The sequence below is a fragment of the Pan paniscus genome, chromosome 9, assembly GCF_029289425.2.
Source record: "Pan paniscus chromosome 9, NHGRI_mPanPan1-v2.0_pri, whole genome shotgun sequence".
In the NCBI taxonomy this organism is placed as follows: Eukaryota; Metazoa; Chordata; class Mammalia; order Primates; family Hominidae; genus Pan; species Pan paniscus.
Window position 1 is genome coordinate 37,306,128 of NC_073258.2, and position 25,567 is coordinate 37,331,694.

At 43.3% G+C, this 25,567-nt stretch overlaps 1 long non-coding RNA gene across 1 annotated transcript; it reads left to right on the forward strand.

Moving 5' to 3' along the window:
- Window positions 1-1,831: 1,831 nt before the first annotated feature.
- LOC134731164 (uncharacterized) lies at window positions 1,832-14,776 on the forward strand. Its single transcript, XR_010113294.1, has 3 exons — window positions 1,832-1,980; window positions 4,137-4,192; window positions 10,887-14,776. It is a non-coding gene; the product is annotated as an uncharacterized LOC134731164 (long non-coding RNA).
- The last annotated feature ends 10,791 nt before the right edge of the window (window positions 14,777-25,567 follow it).

The following is a 25,567-nucleotide window of genomic DNA, read 5'->3' on the forward strand; positions in this document are numbered from 1 at the left end:
CCTGTGTATTAGTTTTCTAGGGCTGCCATAGAAAGTACGGCAAACAGGGCACCTGTAGTCCCAGCTACTTGGGAGGCTGAGGCAAGGAGAATGGCGTGAACCCGGGAGGCGGAACTTGCAGTGAGCCGAGATCGCGCCACTGCACTCCAGCCTGGGAGACAGAGCAAGACTCCGTCTCAAAAAAAAAAAAAAAAAAAAAAAAGAAAGTACAGCAAACAGAGTGATGTAAACAACAGAAATTTATTGTCTCATGGTTCTGGAGTCTACAAGTTGGACATCTAGGTATTTGCAGGTTGGTTCCTTCTAAGGGCTGTGAGGGAGAATCTGCTCCATGACTCTTCCCTGGCTTCTGGTTTGCTGGAGATTTTTTACATTCCTTGGCTTATAGATCCCTGTCTTCGTGTTCATATGATGTTCTCCTCTGTGTATCTGTGCCCAAATTTCCCCTTTTCATAAGGATACCAATCATATTAGACTACAGGCCCACCCTACATTATTATAAATTCGTCTTAACTAATCACACTTGCAAAGACCCTATTTCCAAATAAGGCCATGTTCTGGTGCATTGGCAGTAGGACTTCAACTTATGAATTTTGGGGGGACACAATTCAACCCATAACAACTAGGTTTATTCATTTCTACCTTAGAATCTTTGGTCCAGTCTGACCCAAGATGGTAAATAGTTTTCATTTCAGTTGCTAAATCTTATCAATTAAAGTCATTACCTGGAGTGTTGTGTGAAGACATGTGAGTTGACATCTTTTTCCCTTTAGTGGGAAAGGCAACTGGAATTGGTTCAGCCCACCTGAGAAACAGGAGATTTAAAAAATCCTACTGTCTATCTTTGAACCAAGGACCCCACCCAAAAGGGAGAAACCTACAAAGAACTACTTTTTTCGGAGCTCTCCAATTGAAATGTTTCCCAAAAGGTGATTGCCAATTTGCAATCTTGCTACAGACAATCACGCTAGCAGGGCCATCAAGCCCATCCCATGAGAATGATCAAATCTCCAATAAGACTCAGCTGTTCCATGGGGGAGTGATGGGAATGAAGCATTTAGAAAGATAAAATCACCTGGGTTTTCTGAATGTTTTCCCCGCTGAGGTTGAGGCTGAGAACTTGCATTGGCTGAAGACTTGCAGCTGGAACCAGATAGGAAGTAAGCTTCTGGAAGCACTAAAATGAATTGTCACTCCCACTCTTGATACCCACAGCATCAAAACCACCAGATGCTGACAGCTGCTGTGGAAATCTAAGCAAGTGGAGGGATATCCAGATTGAGCTGGCCAAGTTTGGTACAAGAGCTAAGAGTCTGGAAACAATGGGAGGTCAGCTTTCTGTGTCACTCTGGATACAAAGGAAGTACTTTTGAGACACAGACAGGAAGTGACTGAGGACCTTAAAGGCAGCTTGGGCTATCCAGGAAAGTTCTTCATTCTTGTTTTTTTCTGCTGAGGCTCTAGAGGGACACCTGTCAGACTGACCAAGGCCGAAGATGGCTCCCTACCAGAGAGATTCAACTGAGGGCTTGCGATAGGTCTTGAGACATTGCTATTGATCTTGAGACATTCATCTGAAGCATGATTGTCACTGGCTTGAAACTTTCCCCATCATAAGAGAGGGACTGGGTCTACTTCAAATGTTTCGCACTAATGAAGTTACATTCCCTTTCATGGTGAGGTAAGTTGATTGCATTAACAGCCCCAGTTTTTCATTCTCCCCTGAGGCCACCCATTTGGTAGTACCCTCCCACACTGATTCTTGGTTTAGTCATGTAACTTGCTTTAACCCCCAACAGAAGCTTGAAAAACACTTGTTCATTTCTGCTTGCCCTCCTTAAGCCCTGCCCTCATCATGAGACCATGCCCAGGCTAGTCTGCTGGAAGGAAGTCAGAGGCACATGGAAGAGAGCCACATTCAGCCAAGGCCGTTCTAGACCAGTTGTTCCCTGTCACTTCACTAATTGGCCACAGCACAAGGTAAGTACAGCCAAGATCAGCAGAATCACCCAGCTGACCTGTTGAATTATGAGAAATAAGGAATGGTTGTTGTTTTAAGTCACTAAATTTTGCAGTGTTTTGTTATTGAGCAATAACTAGTAAAAATGGTCTTCTTCATGTAAGGGTAAAGAGGGAGGGTTCATAGATTGGGCTTAAACTGTGTTCACTGTTGACATTCAATCTGACTAGGAAGCTCTGAGAAACTGATTGGGCAGGTCTGTTAGAAGGCTATTTGCATGTGATGCCTCCAGGAAGAGAACGTCCTAAGGCAAGAACAAGTCAAGGAGAGAAGGCTGGCCAGGGAACAAAGACTTAGTCATAGAGAGGCTGAGAAAATCCACCCCGGTGTCTGTCATTCTAATGGGTCCTCTGGCTTAGGCTCAATAGATTATTGTCTGACTCTTACAGTTGAAGGTACAGGCAAGGTGTAGGTAGAAAGGATTATTTCAGTAACAGCTCCACAGGACGCCGAGACACAAGCTCCACAGCGTTTAGTGTAAAAAAAAAAAAAAAAAAAGTAACACAATTGCAGCAGGCTGGGTGTGGTGGCTCACACCTATAGTCCTAGCACTTTGGAAGGCTGAGGTGGGAGGATTGCTTGAGGCCAGGAGCTTGAGACCAGTCTGGACAACATAGTGAGATCCTATCTCTATTAAAAAAAAAAAAAAGTAATAGCCAGGCATGGTGGCACACAGCTGTAGTCCCAGTGACTTGGGAGGTTGGGGTGGGAGGATTGCTGGAGCCCAGAAATTGGAGGCTGCAGTGAGCTATGATCATACCACTGCACTCCAGTCTGGGTGACAGAGCAAGATCCCATCTCAAAAATATAACAATAAAAGCTATTGTAGCAAGAGAGGATCTCTGTGAACGAACTACAAGTTCAGCACCCAGATGATTTCAGCATCTTAGTCAAAGGCCAATGCCCAGGAGGAGAAAATGGTGCCCAGCAGAAAGAGACTTAGTAACATCTGTCTAAATAGCTACATTAATTTATTATTTCATTCATTTATGCATTCGACAAACATTGAGGGCTATCCTAATTAATTTATGTAAGGTTATAATGAGCAGGGAGCAAATGTTTTCGTAAGGTAGGATTCCTATCCATAAGAAGCCCAAGGACTGGTTCACATTAAAATATACTTTTTCTCTTGCGTTCTCTTGATTGATTGGTAATGACTGCTTACAGCACTCCAGGAACATTTGAGAGCCACATCCTGGTGCAGAGAAGTGCTGTGATTGATTAGCAATGTATGCTTTGGCCACATATTTGTAACCCTGATGGTCTGGATTTCTGTCTGGCTCCATAAATAGCATGTAGTTTGAGATCTATGAACTAGGCCATTTGCATGTCTTATATGAAAAATCCCTCTCACACTTCCTCTTCTGAGGCTGAGGGACAAAGAGATGAACTGATCTCAAGAGAGGAGGTTCCAAGTTGGCACTCTTCTTTTTTGACAAACAAAAGAGAATGATATTTTCTCTGTATCTACTTCAATTCCTCCCGTGTAAGTCAGAAAGATAATCCTTAGGATGGGGTGGGTAGGGTGGGGTGTGGAGAATAAAAATCCATGTACAATGACAAAAAGTACTCCGCCTTCCACCTACAGAGTGATGAAGGGTTTGAGGATGTGAGACCATAACCCAGCCTTGAAAGTAAGCATGAAATAGTACGAGCCCATGTTGACTTGGTGCTGTATGGACAATGAAATAAAATCCAACCAGCCAGGTTTGTCTGGTATGAATGTTGTTAATCTGTTGACAGCTTGGGAGCCTACAGGAACTATAGAGTGATGGGCAGAGCTCTCAAAGCACATTTAATAGTATTGTGGCTGACTCTTCAGTAGTCTCGCTGATAAGTTCCACCTGGATTTAGATGCTTACTACTCAGACAATTGTGGGGAGACAAAAGATTTTCAATTCACTCTACTACTCTGGTCTAGAAGGTCTATTTGTTTTGTGAGCCAATGAGAACTCAAAAGGCTGAGAACTTAATCTAATATAGCTTTTGTCATCTGCAAGACCTGTTCTCAAATCTCTGCTCTGTCATTCTTTACTCGTGTGACTCTGGGCAAATGCCATAAGCCTCAGGGTCTTCATCTGAAACCCTCAGGGATAATAATAATGCTTGTCTCCAGGTTTTGTTGAAGATTGAATGAGTGTGTAAAGTGCCCAACAGAAAGTCTGGCACATGGTAAGTACTCAATGAATGGTCAACATAATTATTAACATTAGAGTTTTGGACACTCGAATCATCACTCACCTCATCTCCTTTCCACCTTCTCTTTTCTACTCACAAAAAGCCTTTGTGCTGTGGTCTGAATGTTTATGACCCCCAAAATTCATAAGTCAAAATGCTAACCCCGTAGGTGATGGTAATAGGAAGTGGGGCCTTTTGGAACAGATTATTAGGCCATGCAAGTGGAGCCCTCATCAGTAGGATTAGTGTCCTTATACAAGAGGCCTCAGAAGCACCTGCCTTTGCTGAGGCTTCAGTAGGTAAACAAAGTGGCCAGGGAAGCTCGAACTGGGCAGAGCCCACCGCAGCTCAGCAAGGCCGGCTGCCTCTGTAGTCTCCACCTCTGGGGGCAGGGCATAGCTGAACAAAAGGCAGCAGAAACGTCTGCAGACTTAAGCATCCCTGTCTGACAGCTCTGAAGAGAGCAGTGGTTCTCCCAGTATGGTGTTTCAGCTCGGAGAATGGACAGACTGCCTCCTCAAGTGGGTCCCTGACCCCCGTGTAGCCTAACTGGCAGATACCTCCCAGTAGGGGCCGACTGACACCTCATACAGGCGGGTGCCCCTCTGAGACGAAGCTTCCAGAGGAAGGATCAGGGAGCAATATTTTCTGTTCTGCAATATTTGCTGTTCTGCAGCCTCCACTGGTGATACCCAGGCAAACAGGATCTGGAGTGGACCTCCAGCAAACTCCAACAGACCTGCAGCTGAGGGACCTGACTGTTAGAAGGAAAACTAACAAACAGAAAGGAATAACATCAACATCAACAAAAAGGACATCCACAACAAAGCCCCATCTCTAGGTCACCAACATCAAAGATCAAAGGTAGATAAAACCACAAAGATGGGGAGAAACCAGAGTAGAAAAGCTGAAAATTCTAAAAACCAGAGCGCCTCTTCTCCTCCAAAGGATCACAGCTCCTCGCCAGTAAGGGAACAAAGCTGGACATAGAATGACTTTGACAAGTTAACAGAAGTAGGCTTCAGAAAGTCGGTAATAACAAACTTCCCTGAGCTAAAGTAGGATGTTCAAACCCATCGCAAGGAAGCTAAAAACCTTGAAAAAAGATTAGACAAATGGCTAACTAGAATAACCAGTGTATAGAAGACCTTAAATGACCTGATGGAGCTGAAAACCATGGCATGAAAACTACATGACGCATGCACAAGCTTCAATGGCCGATTCAATCAGGTGGAAGAAAGGGTATCAGTGATTGAAGATCAAATTAATGAAATAAAGCAAGAAGACAAGGTTAGAGAAAAAAGAGTAAAAAGAAATGAACAAAGCCTCCAAGAAACATGGGACTGTGTGAAAAGACCAAACCTACGCTTGATTAGTGTACCTGAAAGTGACGGGGAGAATGGAACCAAGTTGGAAAACACTCTTCAGGATATTATCCAGGAGAACTTCCCCAACCTACAAAGGCAGGCCAACATTCAAACTCAGAAAATACTGAGAACACCACAAAGATACTCCTCGAGAAGAGGAACCCCAAGACACATAATTGTCAGATTTGCCAAGGTTGAAATGAAGGAAAAAATGTTAAGGGCAGCCAGAGAGAAAGGTCGGGGTACCCACAAAGGGAAGCCCATCAGACTAACAGCAGATCTCTTGGCAGAAACTCTAAAAGCCAGAAGAGAGTGGGGGCCAATATTCAACATTCTTAAAGAAAAAAATTTTCAACCCAGAATTTCATATCCAGCCAAACTGAGCTTCATAAGTAAAGGAGAAATAAAATCCTTTACAGACAAGCAAATGCTGAGAGATTTTGTCACCACCAGGCCTGCCTTACAAGAGCTCCTGAAGGAAGCACTAAACATGGAAAGGAACAACCAGTAACAGCCACTGCAAAAATATGCCAAATTGTAAAGACCATTGATGTTAGGAAGAAACTGCATCAACTAACGGGCAAAATAACAGCTAACATCATAATGACAGGATCAACTTCACACATAACAATATTAACCTTAAATGTAAATGAGCTAAATGCCCCAATTAAAAGACACAGACTGGCAAACTGGATAAAGAGTCAAGACCCATCAGGAGACCCATCTCATGTGCAGAGACACACATAGGCGCAAAATAAAGGATGGAGGAAGATCTACTAAGCAAATGGAAAGCAAAAAAAAGCAGGGGTTGCAATCTTAGTCTTTGATAAAACAGACTTTAAAGCAACAAAGATTAAAAGAGAGAAAGAAGGCGATTAAATAATGGTAAAGGGATTAATTCGACAAGAAGAGCTAACTATCCTAAATATGTATGCACCCAATACAGGAGCACCCAGATTCATAAAGCAAGTTCTTAGAGACCTACACAGAGACTTAGACACCCACACAATAATAATGGGAGACTTTAACACCCCACTGTCAATATTAGACAGATCAATGAGACAGAAGGTTAACAAGGATATCCAGGACTTGAACTCAGCTCTGCACCAAGCAGACCTAATAGATATCTACAGAACTCTTCACCCCAGATCAACAGAATATACATTCTTCTCAGCACCACATCGCACTTATTCCAAAATTGACCACATAGTTGGAAGTAAAACACTCCTCAGCAAATGTAAAAGAACAGAAATCACAACAAACTGTCTCTCAGACCACAGTGCAATCAAATTAGAACTCAGGATTAAGAAACTCACTAAAAACTGCACAATGACATGGAAACTGCTCCTGAATGACTACTGGGTAAAAAACAAAATGAAGGCAGAAATAAAGATGTTCTTTGAAACCAATAAGAACAAAGGCACAATGTACCAGAATCTCTGGGACACATTTAAAGCAGTGTGTACAGGGAAATTTATAGCACTAAATTCTCACAAGAGAAAGCAGGAAAGATCTAAAATCGACCCCCTAACATCACAGTTGAAAGAACTAGAGAAGCAAGAGCAAACAAATTCAAAAGCTAGCAGAAGGCAAGAAATAACTAAGATCAGAGCAGAACTGAAGGAGATAGAGACACAAAAAACCCTTCAAAAAATCAATGAATCCAGGAGCCGGTTTTTTGAAAAGATCAACAAAATTGATAGACTGCTAGCAAGACTAATAAAGAAGAAAAGAGAGAAGAATCAAATAGATGCAATAAAAAATGATAAAGGGGATATCACCACCGATCCCACAGAAATACAAACTACCTTCAGAGAATACTATAAACACCTCAATGCAAATAAACTAGAAAATCTAGAAGAAATGGATAAATTCCTGGACACATACACCCTCCAAAGACTAAACCAGGAAGTTGAATCGATGACTAGACCAATAACAGGTTCTGAAATTGAGGCAATAATTAATAGCCTACCAACCAAAAAGAGTCCTGGACCAGACGGATTTACAGCCGAATTCTACCAGAGGTACAAAGAGGAGCTGGTACCATTCCTTCTGAAACTATCCCAATCAATAGAAAAAGAGGGAATCCTCCCTAATTCATTTTATGAGGGCAGCATCATCCTGATACCAAAGCCTGGCAGAGACACAACAAAAAAAGAGAATTTTAGACCAATATCCCTGATGAACATCAATGCAAAAATCCTCAATACTGGCAAACCGAATCCAGCAGCACATCAAAAAGCTTATCCACCACGATGAAGTTGGCTTCATCCCTGGGATGCAAGGCTGGTTCGAAATACCCAAATCAGTAAACGTAATCCATCACATAAACAGAACCAACAACAAAAACCACATGATTATCTCAATAGATGCAGAAAAGGCCTTAAACAAAATTCTCAACAGCCCTTCATGCTAAAAACTCTCAATAAACTAGGTATTGATGGAATGTATCTCAAAATAATAAGAGCTATTTATGACAAACCCACAGCCAATATCATATTGAATGGGCAAAAACTGAAAGCATTCTCTTTGAAAACTGGCACAAGACAGGGATGCCCTCTCTCAACACATATTCAACATAGTGTTGGAAGTTCTGGCCAGGGCAATCAGGCAAGAGAAAGAAATAAGAGAATTCAGTTAGGAAAAGAGGAAGTCAAGTTGTCCCTGTTTGCAAATGACATGATTTTATATTTAGAAAACCCCATCCTCTCAGCCCAAAATCTCCTTAAGCTGATAAGCAACTTCAGCAAAGTCTCAGGATACAATATCAATGTGCAAAAATCACAAGCATTTCTATATACCAATAACAGACAAACAGAGAGCCAAATCATGAGTGAACTCCCATTCACAATTGCTACAAAGAAAATAAAATACCTAGGAATCCAACTTAAAAAGGATGTGTAGGACCTCTTCAAAGAGAACTACAAACCACTGCTCAATGAAATAAAAGAGGACACAAACAAATGGAAGAACATTCCATGCTCATGGACAGAAAGAATCAATATCGTGAAAATAGCCATACTACCCAAGGTAATTTGTAGATTCAATGCCATCCCCATCAAACTTCCAATGACTTTCTTCTCAGAATTGAAAAAAACTACTTTAAAGTTCATATAGAACCAAAAAAGAGCCCACATTGCCAAGGAAATCCTAAGCAAAAAGAACAAAGCTGGAGGCATCATGCTACCTGACTTCAAACTATACTACAAGACTACAGTAACAAAAACAGCCTGGTACTGCACCAAAACAGATATATAGACCAATGGAACAGAACATAGGCCTCAGAAATAATACCACACATCTACAACCATCTGATCTTTGACAAACCTGACAAAAACAAGAAATGAGGAAAGGATTCCCTATTTAATAAATGGTGCTGGGAAAACTGGCTAGCCATATGTAGAAAGCTGAAACTGGATCCCTTCCTTACACCTTATACAAAAATTAATTCAAGATGGATTAAAGACTTAAATGTTAGATCTAAAATCATAAAAACCCTAGAAGAAAACCTAGGCAATACCATTCAGGACATAGGCATGGGCAAAGACTTCATGACTAAAACACCAAAAGCAATGGCAACAAAAGGCAAAATAGACAAATGGATCTAATTAAACTAAAGAGCTTCTGCACAGCAAAAGAAACTACCATCAGAGTGAACAGGGAACCTACAGAATGGGAGAAAATTTTTGCAATCTACTCATCTGACAAAGGGCTAATATCCAGAATCTTCAAAGAACTTAAACCAATTTATAAGAAAAAAACAAACAACCCCATCAAAAAGTGGGCACACGATATGAACAGACACTTCTCAAAAGAAGATATTTATGCAGCCAACAGACACATGAAAAAATGCTCATCATCACTAGTCATCAGAGAAATGCAAATCAAAACCACAATGAGATACCATCTCACACCAGTTAGAATGGCGATCATTAAAAAGTCAGGAAACAACAGGTGCTGGAGAGGACATGGAGAAATAGGAACGCTTTTACACTGTTGGTGGGACTGTAAACTAGTTCAACCATTGTAGAAGACAATTTGGCAATTCCTCAAGGATCTGGAACTAGAAATACCATTTGACCCAGTGATCCCATTACTGGGTATATACCCAAAGGATTACAAATCATGCTACTATAAAGACACATGCACACATATGTTTATTGTGGCACTATTCACAATAGCAAAGATTTGGAACCAATCCAAATGTTCATCAATGATAGACTGGATTAAGAAAATGTGGCACATGTACACCATGGAATACTCTGCAGCCACAAAAAGGATGAGTTCATGACCTCTGTGGGGACATGGATGCAGCTGGAAACCATCATTCTGAGCAAACTATCACAAGGACAGAAAACCAAACACCATATGTTCTCACTCATAGATAGGAATTGAACAATGAGAACACATGGACACAGCGGGGGAACATCACACCCCGGGGCCTGTCATGGGGTGGGGGCAGGGGGAGGGATAGCATTAGGAGAAATACCTAATGTAAATGACGAGTTAATGGGTGCAGCAAATGAACATGGCACATATACACCTATGTAACAAGCCTGCACATTGTGCACATGTACCCTAGAACTTAAAGTATAATAAAAATAAATAAATAAATAAATAAAAGAGGCCCCAGAGAGACTCATCTTTTCAGCCATGTGAGGACACAGCAACACATTGGCTGTCCATCAGCCAGGAAGTGGGCTCTCACCAGACAGCAAATCTGCTGATGCAGTGATCTTGGACTTCCTAACCTCCAGAACTGTGAGAAATAAATTTCTGTTGTTTATAAGCCACCCAGTTTATGGTGTTTTGTTATAATGGTCTGAACATACTGTGCCAGTTGGGCTTTAATGCCCCTTGGCTAGAAGCTCTGGGTGCAGGCCCTGAGGAGGGCTGAGTCTCTCCTCTTCTCTTTCTCCCAGCCTGGCCTCAAGCTGCCCCGGTGAGCACAGGCCATGTGGTGGTACACTGGCTTCCAAAAGGTCATGCAGCGTTAAATGGTATTTCTGGTTCCAGATCTTTGAGGAATCGCCACACCATCTTCCACAGTGGTTGAACTAATTTACATTCCCCCCAACAGTATAAAAGCATTCCTATTTCTCCACAACCTTGTTACTGGGTGGATACCCAAAGGGATCTAAGTCATTCTATTACAAAGATATATGCATGCATATGTTTATTGAAGCACTGTTCACAATAGCGAAGACATGGAATCAACCCAAATGCTCATCAATGATAGACTGCATTAAAGAAAATATGGTACATATACACTATGCAATACTATGCAGCCATAAAAAGTAATGTGATCTTGTCTTCTGCAGGTACACGGATGGAGCTGGAAGCCATTATCCTCAGCAAACTAATGTAGGAACAGAAAACCAAATACTGCATGTTCTTACTTATAAGTGGGAGCTGAACAATGAGAACACATGGACACAGGGAGGGAAACAACACACACTGGGGCCTGTCCAGCAGTAGGGTTGAGGGAGGGAAAGCATTAGGAAAAATAGCTATGCATGCTGGGCTGAATACTGCGTGATGGATTGATAGGTGCAGCAAACCACCATGGCATATGTTTACCTTTGTAAGAAACCAGCACATCCTGCACATGTACCCTGGAACTTAAAATAAAAATTAAAATGTTTTTTAAAAAAGTCATGATGTTTTCTCAGCAGCCCAGTTTACTTTTCCAGACCCCTCTGGCATGTGTTACTCCAGAAAAAGGCCAGAGTGTGTGAGACCCAGGCCACTGTGACACTGTATAATGAGAGGGACGGGCAGGGAGGAGGGAGTAGGTTGCTCCAGCCAAAGCCAGCAGCACCCCGGGAGCTGCTGCATCTGGCCAAAGGCTGTTTACACTTTGCTGCAGACATCGAGGCCTGCTGTTCAGGGGAGGAGGATTTCAATATGTGACCCCACAAGGTACAAGCAGAGCCACCTCTGTCAGACTGACCTCGACAGAGTGGTAGGGCCAAGTTTTAGAAAGAAGTTACATTGGATAGGGAGGCAGGAAAGAAACACTTTGATTCTTGCTTTCTGAGCTTGTTTCCTGTACTCTTTGGAAAAAGAAGACCAGAAAACAGAGCACCTCTCCAATTGTGTGACAGAATGGGAAAATAATCAGAATTGATGGTGGTGGCTCTGCTTCAATACTGGCCGCTGCTGTCTTCCACCTACATATTCTCCTGCAAGTCCTGTAGTCTCTCTGTGCAAACTCAGATTCCACATCTATAAAATGGGAACAATAACAAAGTTGACATGAGGATCACATGGAATAATGTATGTCTTGGACTTTTTTAAGGCAGGCAGTTATGTGCACAAATATTTCATTTGCTTATTTGTCTTTTTCTCTTTAACTTTTCCCTTTGTCCTACCTAATCCCTATTTCTCCTTTTTTTTTCATAAGCGTATACCTCAGGCCAAAAATGTTCAAATGTTTCCACCAAAAATGCCCCTAGAAAGGTTTAGCCCAAAGTGTCCGACACAAATGTGAAATTTCATTGACATTTAAAGTTTATTTTTAAGATACATGTGAATCTTGAATTTGATTCCATAATATGTTCATGTGAATCATTTACAGTTAGTTCTTGGTTGAAAATAATGGAGTCCATTCTAGGTAGCTCAGGCAGAACAAGAATTTAAGGGCAACCGTGGATCTTCTAGGAAATCTAAAGCATTGGGTTCCCCACGTACTGGAAACATGATGAAGCCAGTCCCCAGGGGCTGCCCCAGCAAATGTCCAGTGGTGTTGGCCTTGGACACAAACACCCCAGCCTGCCCCAGACAGAGGTGCTTGCTATGATCCCACTGGGGACTGGATACAGAGGCTCTGCTACTGCTGCATGTGGCTTTGTCACAGTGCTGCCCAAACAGATTCCTCAAGGCTCCTTCCTCATATCGCTTTTGACCGAATTGAAGTCGTTAGTGGTTGTATCTGCATGGTACTGCCTAAGACCCAGCCTATAACCCAACTACAAGGGAGGATGCAATAGTAAATTCCTATTTCTACTTTATGAAGGCAGGGCTCACAATGTAGGACATTTTCCCAATACAGAAAAGACTTTGAATACACACTTAGTGGTCATAAACATTATATATCTTAACATTCTTTTTAAACCACCTATCTGCAAGTAAAGTGAATGTTTTGGAAACATACACCCTGTTTTTCTAAGCTTTGTGTATCTTTCATAATCTGTGTAATCCCAAGGGTACATGCACTGCAGTTTGAAAATCCAGGCCCTAGGCCCTCCAGAGGCATTGCCCATTTTCATGGAATGTACTAGAGATGAGTCATCCTCAGAAAGAGAGTACAGTTTCCATCTCCTAGGAGTGGAGGCACATTCAAAGCAATTTGAATAATCCCAGGTACGAAATTATCATATTAGGCTCATGAAACTGATGCCCTTTAATGGCTTTAGAATCGCCAGTCCCACTATGAACACACATCTCCTAATGCTTACACCGATGTCGGTTTCCATGTCTTCGTCCCACCTTTTCCCAGGGCAGCCTTAGTTCCTATCTAGTCAGAGGAATTCAGGTCCATTCAGCCATTTCATGTCCAGTTTTGTTTACAGTAAAGGATCAAGCCTGTCTTCTATCATGGCTAATAATTCCCGTTAGAAATAGAAGCCACTGGGAAAAAGTCACGAAAAAGCCAGCACTCTTTTCTGGGAACTTCAACTTTTCTTATTTACATGACCTGAAGTTTCATCATCTTCATTAGCAGAAAGCCCCAAGTCTGTAATTGAATCTTTGAGAGAAGCAATACAATTCAAATTTCCCTGTGGCTTGAAGGTAGTGGGATTGGCACTGTGGAGGTTAACATTCTGTCTGCAAACTACAGGATGACATTCTCCTAACAGCACAGCCCTGTCATTGTTTGGGAAACAATTCTCCAGGGAGTGGACTGTAAAACCACTGGCCAAATTTCAAGTATGTCCGTGCAGAATGAGAGTTATTTTTCCAGTTGGTCACTAGAAATAGAGCCCAGGCAAGGGCCTGAAGAATGGAAAGTATGGTTCATAGCAGTTTTTTATTCTAAAAATAGAATGATACTCACGTCTGTAATCCCAGGACTTTGGGAGGCCAAGGCGGGCGGATCACCTGAGGTCGGGAGTTCAAGACCAGCCTGACCAAAATGGAGAAACCCCATCTCTACTAAAAATACAAAACTAGCCGAGCATGGTGGCACATGCCTGTAATCCCAGCTACTCGGGAGGCTGAGGCAGGAGAATGGCTTGAACCTGGGAGGCAGAGGTTGCAGTGAGCTGAGATCGCACAATTGCATTCCAGCCTGGGCAACAACAGTAAAGCTCCATCTCAAAAAAAAAAAAAAAAAAAAAAAAAAATTAAAGATAGCTTTGTTGTGCAAGAGACAAGATTTTAGGGCTCTAGCCCAGGGGTGAGAGGAAGGCTGTCCTGGTCAGCAAGGCAGCAGGGTCTTAACCTGCTGAGACACCACTTCCCTGCTTCAGTAGGAGCCTCATCTCTTGAAATCTGACTTCAGGACACTGAGCATAGCCCTCTTGCTGCCCAGCCCGCTATATTCCACAGGAAGGGTAAGACCCTTCCATCTCTCACCATGCTGCCCAGACCAGTGTGTTAGGTTGCCAAAGCTTGCTGTTGGGACAGACCTGGGGTCATTAATACTACTTGTATTAGCTCCAAGAATAACCAATATTTTGGAAGAGGTAACACATAAATACTTAAGGTGGTGACAGATATATTTGCTGGATGGACAGGATGTGGGCCCATATAGTCTCACATGAATTTGAAACATGACTTGTGTTTCCCCGAGAGGACATGAGTCCGGGTGGCAAAGGTGGGGTGCAGTAGACAGCCATAAATCATGTTTCACTGGCCCCCTTGCTATTCATACTTCACCTCTTCTCAAAGTGTCACTCAAGTATTTCTGAGCATTCTTAGGGGTATGCCAAATATGGTCCTAAATAAGCCCTTGCCATTTCCATTTGGTGCCTGCCATTTTCCTCTTGTGCACCTCTGGCCCCTCAGTGGAGTCTCATGGCCATGATTCTTCAACTGGCAACCACTGGGAGAACCCTCATACCCATGGCTTCCTCTGTGCACTCAAGGCTCAGCTCCATGACAATGGGAAATCTTCACTGCTCAGATTTTTCTCACAGCTTGTCTTTCCCTAGAACTCTCACATTGAGTCCACGTGGCACTGGACCCAATATTGACATAGTCATGATGTCACCATCCTGGATCCAAAATCATCCTGTCCTTCACACAACAAATGCTTTGTCATCTGGGCACGCTTCTCTGCTGAAATTCTCTCCTTAGAGTTCCAGTCCCAATCTGATGACTTATGGTGGGCAAAGCATTTAACCTCTCTGGGTTTCAATTTACTTATTTATAAAATAGGGGATGTGAGCTAGATATCTTCTAGAGTCTCTTCTATTCCAGGGTTTGCTGACCCCTTGGAAGCATGATGCTTTATCAAGCAATACACAAGAAGATATATTAGGTACTTCCATGTATCAAGCACTAGCTAGGTGCTCTGTAAATGGAAAATTGCTATTTTCTTTCATCTTTCTGACAAGAACCCGGCCTCTCTGGTCATCACTTTGCTTAAAACCCTCCAGTGACTTCTTGTCATATTTTGGAAAGAATCCAGGCTGAGTGGCATCCTACCTCAGTGCTATCACCTCATTCTTCTCTCATTTTTTATTTCATATACTCCAGATGGCTAGTCTTCTTTCTGACCCTGGAATGTGCTGAGCCCCTTCACACCAGGGCTTCTGCAAGTGTTCATTGTCCTACCTGAGATGCTTATCTCCCAGGTAACCCATGACTGACCTCTCACCATTCGGGTCCCCAAGGTTCCTTGCTTGACATCTGCCCCACTTTCAGCCAGCTTGCTCTGTCTCAAAGGTTGGCAAATTGTTGTCTTGGGTCAAATCTATTCTCATTTATTTACACATTTTCTATGGCTACTTTTGGGCTACAACAGCAGAGTTGAGTTCCATGTATGAGTGGCCGCAAGAGAGATGGATGGCCCACAAAGCTGAAAATATTTACCATCTGGCCTTTACAGGAAAAGTTTAAGAATCCCTGCCTATCCCATAGCATCTTTTATTCACACTGCTTATCAGTATCAGAATTGCTAAATCAATCTGCTTCTCTGCCTTATTTTTCTCCCCCACTAGAATGTAAGTGCCTGCAAGTTGAAGGACTCATCTATCTTGATCCCAGTGCTTTTGTTAGTTCTTAGCACAGCGCCTGACACAGAGCCAATAAATAACGGTAAGCTGGATGGATTTAGGTCTGTTTCCTTTTGCACTGTTGAAGCAATAACAAAATTCAGTGCAAATCCTAAAATAAACTCCACCATCTCCATGGTTCTTTCTACACCCCCATGACCAACTGTCAAGCTTCTCTCTGTTCCCAACTTCATCTCGTTGTGTCCTCTTCTGATTCTGCTCTGACACCCCCAGATACCAGTGTCTTCTTGCCCTTCACTCTTTATACTTTTCTAATTAGCTCTTGGCCCTCCATGACACCAGCAGCCCTCCAGGGAGCAGCTCATGGCTAGAAAGCCAACCAAAGGGCAACAGCACATTCCTCTATGGTATTTCTAGGTAGGACTTGGAAGTCTGGTGGACTCAAACTCAGACACATATTTGAGGGAGCTTCATACTTTCCTAAGTGAGCCTTTCTACTTGAGACCACTTGAAAAATGAATTCAGACTCTCAGATAATGGAACCCCAGGGCCAGGAGAAGTTTGAATCTAAGAAGCTCTGGCTATCAGATATGGGGGAGCTCCTAGGAATCATCTAGCACCTCTCAAACTTCCCCATCAAAACTGACCTAGTAGCAGATAACAGTGACATATTTCCCTAGGAGGGAATGGGGTTGATACTTAAACTATACTACTCTAACTTCATTTTATTTCAATAATCCATGAGAACATTGTATTCTATCTCATAATATATTTTTAAAGAAATAATGAACCCTTTCCATTAAAATGTGTGGCTATGGCAACCACACATCTACAATCTTTGAGGAAAAATCACAGTCTACCTCTATCCTTAGCACACTCTTGCCTAGGCCCATATACCCACTGGTGCTAAGACAGCTTGGAAAGCAGGAAATTTAATCCAGTGTATCCTTTAACAGATGAGGATACTGAAGGCCCAACAGAGATGGCAATAGAAATGAAGCTCCTTCCCTTTAGGAGAACTCCATTCCTACTTCTTGGGAGGATAAATTAGTCTGTGGTAAGATTAGAAGTGTTGTTGAACAGTCTCTGTCTGTCCTCCAGACGCAGCTGCCACCCTGCCCATCTGCTCTGTGACCCTGCAGGCTGATATCTGTGTACTGCATCACCAACCTTCCATGCCCTCTGACTTCTGGTTGGATTTGACCAATGGCAAGCAAGGGAGGGAATTGGAAGGCAAGATGAGAGTGTGGTCAGGGTATTTGTTTCCCCAGCTCCCTTCCTGCCAGGCCTCATGTTGGCAATGGCTGTGATCTTCTACCAAAGCAGGCGGACCCTACAGCTAGAGATCTACCAGGTTCTGGGAACCACTCCACGCTCTCATTCTCCTCAGACTTAGGAGTGCAGTGGCTTCCTCATTTGTCAACCCCAGAGTTCTTTACTATCCCAGCCATACATTTGTAACTAATGCCATCATTAGGCTCTCCTAATCCCTTTTATCAAAGAATCATTTGTTTCCTGCCAGGACACTTACAGTAAATGGTACTGGAAGTAGCCCAGAGAACACCCCTCAAAATGGGATTCTGAGGTTGGGTTGCTCACACATTCATTAAGCACACATAAGCACACTGTATCTTGTGGTATGGGGAGGGGCATTTGTTATAGTGGTTTGCAGTAGGCTTACGATTACTTAAATCATCACCCATTTTGGCATGGGAATGGTGTGGAATATGCATGAAGGGCATTATGTTTTGAGATCAGGAGCCATGGGTCTTTAGTCACTCTGGTGACAATGATGATTGCAAAAATTATGGTGTAAGCTTGTTACCTCTGAAAACCCTACAGAATATTCATAGAGAAAAGAACAAATGAAAAGTTTTAAATATGCAACTGAGAATACAAATAGAATATCAGAAAGCCTCTGTGGTCTGAATGACGCAAGTAACCTGGGTAAGATGATGGCCCAGACTCCCGTGACACTTACTCCTTTGCCTTGAAAGCATGTCTATGGTTCATGAGAAGTTTCTGATGACAATGACAGACCGGTTTATACATGGGTCTACGAGGTGTTCTGGAACCAACCAGAAGTACTGGCCACTACCTACAGACCTACTCAGGGGTGGCCCTAAAAAATAGTGGCAATGGTGAATCTTCCAGGTGGGTAGAACTTTCGGAAGTTCAAAGACATGGAAAGAACAGAGTTGGAAGATTGGTGACAAGGAGGTCTGGGGAGAAGTCTGTATATGGATCCCTGGGAATAGATACTAAGTGTAAAGATAACTGTGTGCTATGTACATACCTACCTACCAAGGGCATTTACTGCAGATGATGCACCAAGTAATCAGATGGACAAGATGATCTGTCTAAGAGATGTCAGTCTCTCTTTTAGATAACCGTGTGTGTATTCCATGTGCAAAGTGCTCATGCCAGCAAAAATGGATGGTATTTATGCATGTAGATAACAAAAAGACACACCCTTACCAAGGCTTATCAGGCTATCCTCATTGCTAAGACTGCTCTGCTACAAAAAAGAAGCCAGTATAAGCCTCTAATGTGGCACCATTCCCCAAGGGATCAGCTAACTACCTGGTGGCAAGATGATTTCATCGGATCCCTCCTATTATGGAGAAGGCAAGGTTTTTGTCTTCATAGGAAAATATATCTACGTCACTTGCAGAATTTGCTTTCCTTACCCAAAATACTTCTAACAGCACTATCTTTTGGGGGCTGTATTGAGAGCTTTATCTATTGCCATAATATTCCACACAACATTTGTGCCAAGCAAGGAGCTCATTTTATAACAACAACAAAAGTGTAGCATGGGGCTCATGACTGCAGAATTCCCTGGTGTTTCCATTGATCCTCTCATCTATAGGGAGCTGGTTTTATGTATTAGTTGTTTATTATTGCATAACAAATTACCCCAAACTTAGCATCTTAAAACAACAAATATCATCTTCCAGTTTCTGTAGGTCAGGCATCTGACCTCTAACTCAGGGTCTCTCACAAGGCTGCAAACATTGGCTAGGGCTGTAGTGATCTCAATACTTGACTAAGGGAGTGGGCACTCCCAAGCTCACTCATGTGGCTGTTGGCAGGCCTCAGGTCCTCGCTGGCTGCTGGCTGAAGATATCAGTTTGTTGCCATGTAGACCTCCCCAGAGAGCAACACACACCAGAGCAACTGGATTCTATCAGAGCAAGCAAGCAGGAGAGTCAGAGAGAGCAGCAAGTCAGAAGCCAGAGTCTTTTTGTAACTTAATCTCTGAAATTGACATCCCTTCATTTTTGCCATATTCTATTCATTAGAAGCAAGTCACTAGGTCCAGCCCACATTCAAGGAGAGGTAAATACACAAGGGCAAGGACACCTGAAAGCAAGGATCACTGGGAGCCACTTTAGAGGCTACCTATCACACTGGAAATAAAAGCACAATAGCCTGCTAAAGCCTCAGCTATGCTTCTGGCAGGCAACACCCTGTGAGGTTTGGGTGCTACCCTACAGTCTGCAGTATATGGCTAACAGCCAACATGTGGTACCATCTCCTCTATCCAGAGAATGCACAAGTCTGGAAAACCAGGGGTAGAGGTAAAAGTGTCCCCTCTCACTATTTTAAGAAATGACCTACTTAAAAATTGTTGCCTCTGTTTCCTGTGTCCTTTGGTTCAATGGGTTTGAAGGACCTAATGCCCAGGGATAGAATGCTTCCTCTAGAGACCACAGCTGTGGTTCTAATAAATTACAAGCTGAGCCTACTTCTGGCCATTATGAGCACCTGTCCTTGAACCAATAGAGAAGAGAGTCTCTATATTACCAAGGAAGAATTTGGGTGCTGCTGCCCAACGGAAGCAAGGACTATGTTACAAATTTGGAAGATTTCAAACATAAAAGACCAGAGGTGCGTTCTGGTAGTGTTGTCTTGTAATCCCAATCATTTGGAAAACTACAGCTTCCGAATTAAGAGAGTATCACCCAGGACTCATATCCTGTGGCCATGAAGGTTTGGGTCACAACAGGTAAAGGACCATATTCAACCAGGGTGCTGGCAGAAGGTGTGGAGAGCATAGAATGGGTAGTAGAAGAAGGAAAGTATGGTTATAACCTTAATCCCAATGACTGGGCACAGAAACAAGGTCTGTAGAAGCCATATTTTATGTTAATTGTATATTTGCCTATGTTTCCTCCCACTACCTTCTAAGAAGAGCGCAGGTGGTGATTAAAGTTTTAGATTGCAGGTGACAATATGACTGAACTCACCCTGACATGATACAGTGTTTGAGGGACTTTATGGAGGCCAAAAGGCAAAAGAGATGGGCTAGGATGAAGAGTTACTATCTGCTCTTCCCAATCTACTCTCTGCCCTTCTCGGTCTTCCTCTGGGCCCTGGGAGACTGGTCTCTGCAGACCACATCAACGAGATGTTTTCACTTCTGGTTTCTGAGAGGAACTGGCAGGATATCAGAGGGTAGAAGGAGATATATAGGGTTATTTATTCCTCATGTTCGGCTGCAGATTGTCAGTGATTGGGCTGCTCTGCCAAAAGTTGATTTTCTGTGTCTTAGTTTGGGTTCTTTTGAAAGCAGTGCAACTTGAGTGTTGGAGGTTGACTCAGGGAGCAGAAAGAAGAAAGAAAAGCCAATGGAGTGTTTATAAATGATCTGGTAATTGTTGTGGGCAATTGGGGTGCAGTGACTTTGGGGGCTCCCTGAGGAATTACGAGCATGTGCCCCAGAATGATTTCCACAGAGGCTGATGGGCTCCGGGCATTTATCCACTCACTTCCACCACCTACCTGTTGAGTTTGCGCCTGGAGACATATATTCCACGAATTTCTCCATTGTACCTATGCTGGCTAAGTGGCCTTCTGAACCTTTGGAAAAAGCCCAAGGAGCACAGTTGAGAAAGACCTTGAATAATCTATCTTTGCTCTTGAGGTGGGACTCAGGTAAAGTGTGTGCAACTGTCCACCCTGTGGTGCTAAAGTCAGGCGGACTGATGGTATATATTGTGGTACATCACCAGCACCTTCTTGCCCTCTGACAGATGCAGGACTCCTGGGTTTGCTTCTTCTCTTTGCTGTTTCAGACATAATCATAACAGATCCTGTCCTTACTAGTCCCAGGGTATTTCATTATCTCTTTTTTGCTTCCTCTAAGGAGGTCTATACTTTTGTAATAGCTCCTCTTAACTCTCTCTTCAATCATCCTTTGGATCTGTTTTGTGCTAAAACTCTAATAGATAAGACTAGTGAAATTTCAAAAGTGAACATATAATGAGCTAAAATCCAGATAGCTAGTCTAGACAAGGTCTACTGTTTCTACCCAGTATCCACATACTAGTTTCTTATTAAAATGTTCAAAGCTACACAATCAATTTTTTTGGACTCCCCAAGATGCAGAGACTTTGAGAAAGCACTTTTCATGCCAAGGAAACACTGGCTCCTTTGGGGCTAACATGCAGATTTATTATTTTTTAAATGTCTGTGATATGGTATGGCTGTGTCCCCATCCAAATCTCATCTTAAATTGTAATCCTCATAATTCCCACGTGTCAAGGGAGGCATCTAGTAGGAGCTGATTGGACCGTGGGGGTGGTTTCCCCCATGCTGCTCTTGTGATAGTGAGTGAGTTCTCACAAGATCTGATGGTTTTGTAAGTGTTTGACAGTTTCTCCTTCACACACTCCCCCTCTCTCCTGTTGCCATGGAGGATGTGTCTGCTTCCCCTTTGACCATGATTGTAAGTTTCCTGAGGCCTCCTCAGCCATATGTAACTGTGAGTCAATTAATACACCTTTCCTTTATAAATTACCCAGTCTCAGGTATTTCTTTAAAGCAGTGTGAAAATAGAATTTTTTAAGGAAATGAAAATTATATAATGTTTACTTTCCTCAAACTAGCAAAATGGACATCTGTCATTCTGTTTCACTGCCCAGCATCTAAACCCTCTTGTTATATTTGGAGAATTTCCCACCTATGACTCTTGGTCGGAGAGTGATATGGTTTGGCTGTGTCTTTACCCAAATCTCATCTTGAGTTGTAGTTTCCATAATCCCCACAAGTCATGGGAGGGACCCAGTGGGAGGTAATTGAATCATGTGGCTGGTTACCCCCATGGCTCTGTTCTCATGATAGTGAGTGAGTTCTCATGAGGTCTGATGGTTTCATAAGAAGCTTTTCCCCCTTTTGTTTGGCACTTCTTGCTGCTGCCATGTGAAGAAGGACGTGTTTGCTTCCCCTTCTGCCATGATTGTAAGTTTCCTGAGGCTCCCCAGCCATGTTGAACTGTGAGTCAGTTAAAACTTTTTCCTTTATAAATTACCCAGTCTTGGATATGCCTTTAATAGCAGTGTAAAAACAGACTGGTAAAGTAAATTGGTACTGGGTAGTGGGGTGCTGCTGTGAAGGTACTTGAAAACATGGAAGTGACTTTGGAACTGGGTAACAGGCAGAGGTTGGAACAGTTCAGAGGGCCCCAAAGAAGAAAGGAAAACATGGGAAAGTTTGGAACTTCTAGAGACTTGGAGGGATCATAAGACAGGAAGATGTGAGAAAGTTTGGAACTTCCTAGATACTTGTTGAATGACTTTGACCAAAATGCTGATAGTGATATGGACAATAAAGTGCAGGCTGAGTTGCTCTTAGATGGAGATGAGGAACTTATTGGGCACTGGAGTAAAGGCCACTCTTGCTATGCAGAGACTGGCAGCATTTTGCTCCTGCCCTAGAGGTCTGTAGAAATTTGAACTTGAGAGAGATGATTTGGAGTATCTGGCAGAAGACATTTCTAAGCAGCAAAGCATTCAAGAGAAAGTAGAGCATGAAAATTTGGAAACTTCACAGCCTGATGGGATGCAATAGAAAAGAAAACCCCATTTTTCTGGGAAGAAATTCGAACTGGCTGCAGAAATTTGCACAAGTATTGAGGAGCCAAATGTTAATCACTAGGACAATGGGGAAAATACTTCCAGGGCATATCAGAGACCCACCCATCACAGGCCTGGAGGCCTGGGAGGGAAAATGATTTTGTGGATCAGGACCATGGCCCCCCTGCTCTGTGTAGCCCCAGGACATGGGACCCTGTGTCCCAGCTGCTTCGACTCCAGCCGTGCCTAAAAGGAGCCAACCAACAGCTCTGGCCCTTCCTTCAGAAGGTGTAAGCTCCAAGCTTTGGTGGCTTACACGTGGTGATGGGCCTGTAGGTACACAGAATTCAAGAATTGAGGTTGGGGTGCCTCTGCCTAGATTTCAGAGGATGTATGGAAATGCCTCTATTTACAGAAGAGGGAGAGGATTCCAGATACCTGTTAATGTGGACAGTAGAACTCCCCTCACTAAAGGACAAAAATAAAGAAAGATTACATGATGCCATGTTCATACAAGGTGCTCAATAAATATTTGCTTCCACATGTCAGCTGAAACCCAATATTAGCTATATCTGATGGAGTCAGAACTCAAAGTGTTCTTTCATTTATGGATTCAAGAAAAGCACAGAGCAGCTGATGTTTTCCAGAAACTGTGGTGCTCTGGGGCATGCAACAGCAATCATGCAGAATGTATAGTCCCCCATGGGCTGAGCTTGCAGTTGGTGGGGAGTACCTACAAGTAACTGGCTCTTAAAATGCTGTGTGGTAAGTCCTTTGATGCGGGGGTAGAGGTGAGAAAGGCACTGACCCAATCTTTGGAAGAAATGATATACTGGTTATAATTGTGCTTGTCTATAATAGTAAACTCTACTCACCCCCTACCCCCTGAATGTCCCCCGCAAAATAGTGACCTTAACAATGAGAGATTATATGCTTCCAGAAGTAGGTGATCCATGCTTATATGGCAGCTCAAAAATGCCATCAGGGCCTTTGCTCAGTCATCCTTAGCATATGGTTCTTGTCCTCATGGTGGCAAAATGGCTCCTAAAGTTCCAGGAATCAATTCTACATTCCAGGCAGGAACAAGAGGAAGAACAAATGGCAAAACACTAGATGAACCTGTCAGAGGTTTTCCAGAATCTCAACCTAATGTTTTATTTCTTTGGCTACACCTGTGTCCCATGGCTGCTCTGGATCCAAGGGTGCTGAGAAATAAAGCTTTTGGCTCTAAACTTTGACAACTCAGACAAAACTGGATTTCTGTTAATCAGGAAGGCAAAATGGCTACTGCAGAAGCAATTATAATTCTTTGCCTCATGGGTCAGAACAGAAGGAAGAAGTGAGCACTGAGTTCCTAGGCACCTTGCTTTTGTCCGCTGGGGTCCCTTTTGCCACTCTGGACCAAGTCTCACTCTGGCCTTGTAGGTGATCACAAGGCTGGAACAGGGAAGGGGGACTTCATGAAGCCTGAAGATGACTTCCTCCCACCCCTGCCGTTTCAGGCAGAATCACCTCCAAACATGCTAGGAAGGCACGCTCTGCACTGGCATGCAACAGTGACCCCGACAAAGCAGCCCCCACCTCCAGAGAAGTCACATTTAGTGAAGATAACTAACCAACCATTCTCAGTTAAGACATTTTGATATTTTTTTCATATCATATTCATTCCTCCAAGCCAACAGTAGGGAAAGTAAGTGTCTCATTATACAGATAAGGAACTGGAAGCCCAGAGAGAGTTGAAACTTGTGTAGTTCACACTACTGGTCAAGACTGGAATAGGATTTGCTTCCCACTTCAGTGCTTTCTCCTCTCCAGAATCCTTTCTGCTCCCCAACCCCTACCCCAAGCCTCACTCTGGTGAGAGAAAGAACTGGAAGAGAAGGTGCTGTGGTCCCAGGCATTACAGCAACTGAACATATTCTGAACCAGGAGGCCTGATTAGTAGCCACTGCTCTGTTCTCATCATATTCTTGCAAGAGGAAGTGGTGGTGGTTTTCCCCGCAATCAGGAAGGAATTCCATCATTCATCTGCTAAGACAGCACCTCCCTGAAATAATCTCTTCTCCCAGTCAGGCCTAGCTGGCTCCTTTCCCTCTGCAGCAGGATTGGGAAGGTTGGCCTTATTATGGTCCCTCCTTGCTCTTGATTCCTGTGGGGCCTTCTTGACTGCCAGTAGCACATTGGCTTGGTTCAGGGTGGAGTTGCTCTGAACTACTTTAGGAAGGAGAGGCCCTGGCCTTGTCCCCGGCACTTTCCCTTTCCCTTCATTCCCTCCCAGCTGTGGCATTCACAGAGTTTCCCTCCTCCAGCCCAGTCCTGGGCAGCAATGGCCTTCATGTTAGATGCCAAAAGGAGCAGTCATCCTTCCCCCATGAGCTGGCACTGGGGCACTAAGCTTGGGCACCAAGGCGGGGCCTCATGGAGGCTCATGGAGGGGGCTGTGTGAATGGGGTGTGCTGTGTCATGCCTTTCCGCCACTGTTTCTGCTCCTACCTGCCTCCAAGGCCTGCATATGACTCAGGAGTCAGTTCAAGTTTATCTCCCTTGGCAGATCTTCCCTGTTCCCTGCCCACTCCACCACCACATCCTCTCCAGAGCTGGAAGATCCCTTCCCACATCCCACAGGTCTCAGAGCACTTAACCCCTGGTTCCAGTGGACACATCTGTTTCTGTCTTTCACCTCCCTCCTTTTGACTGTGAGATCCTTGCATTCTCACAGTGCCTTGGCACTTAGTAAACCCTCAGTACATATTGGGTGAATCCAGGATGTGCCCTGGTGCAGAACACTACAGGAGCATGTAGAGAAAGCTTTTATCACATTCCTGAGGTACTTAAGGTGAGGTACTTGTAGAGAGGGACAGAAATCCTAATAGCACATTTTCGTTGAGCATTTGATAGTTGCCAAGCACTAGTATGGCTTTTTGCATACTTTGCGTATTTGCTCACTAAGTCTTCACC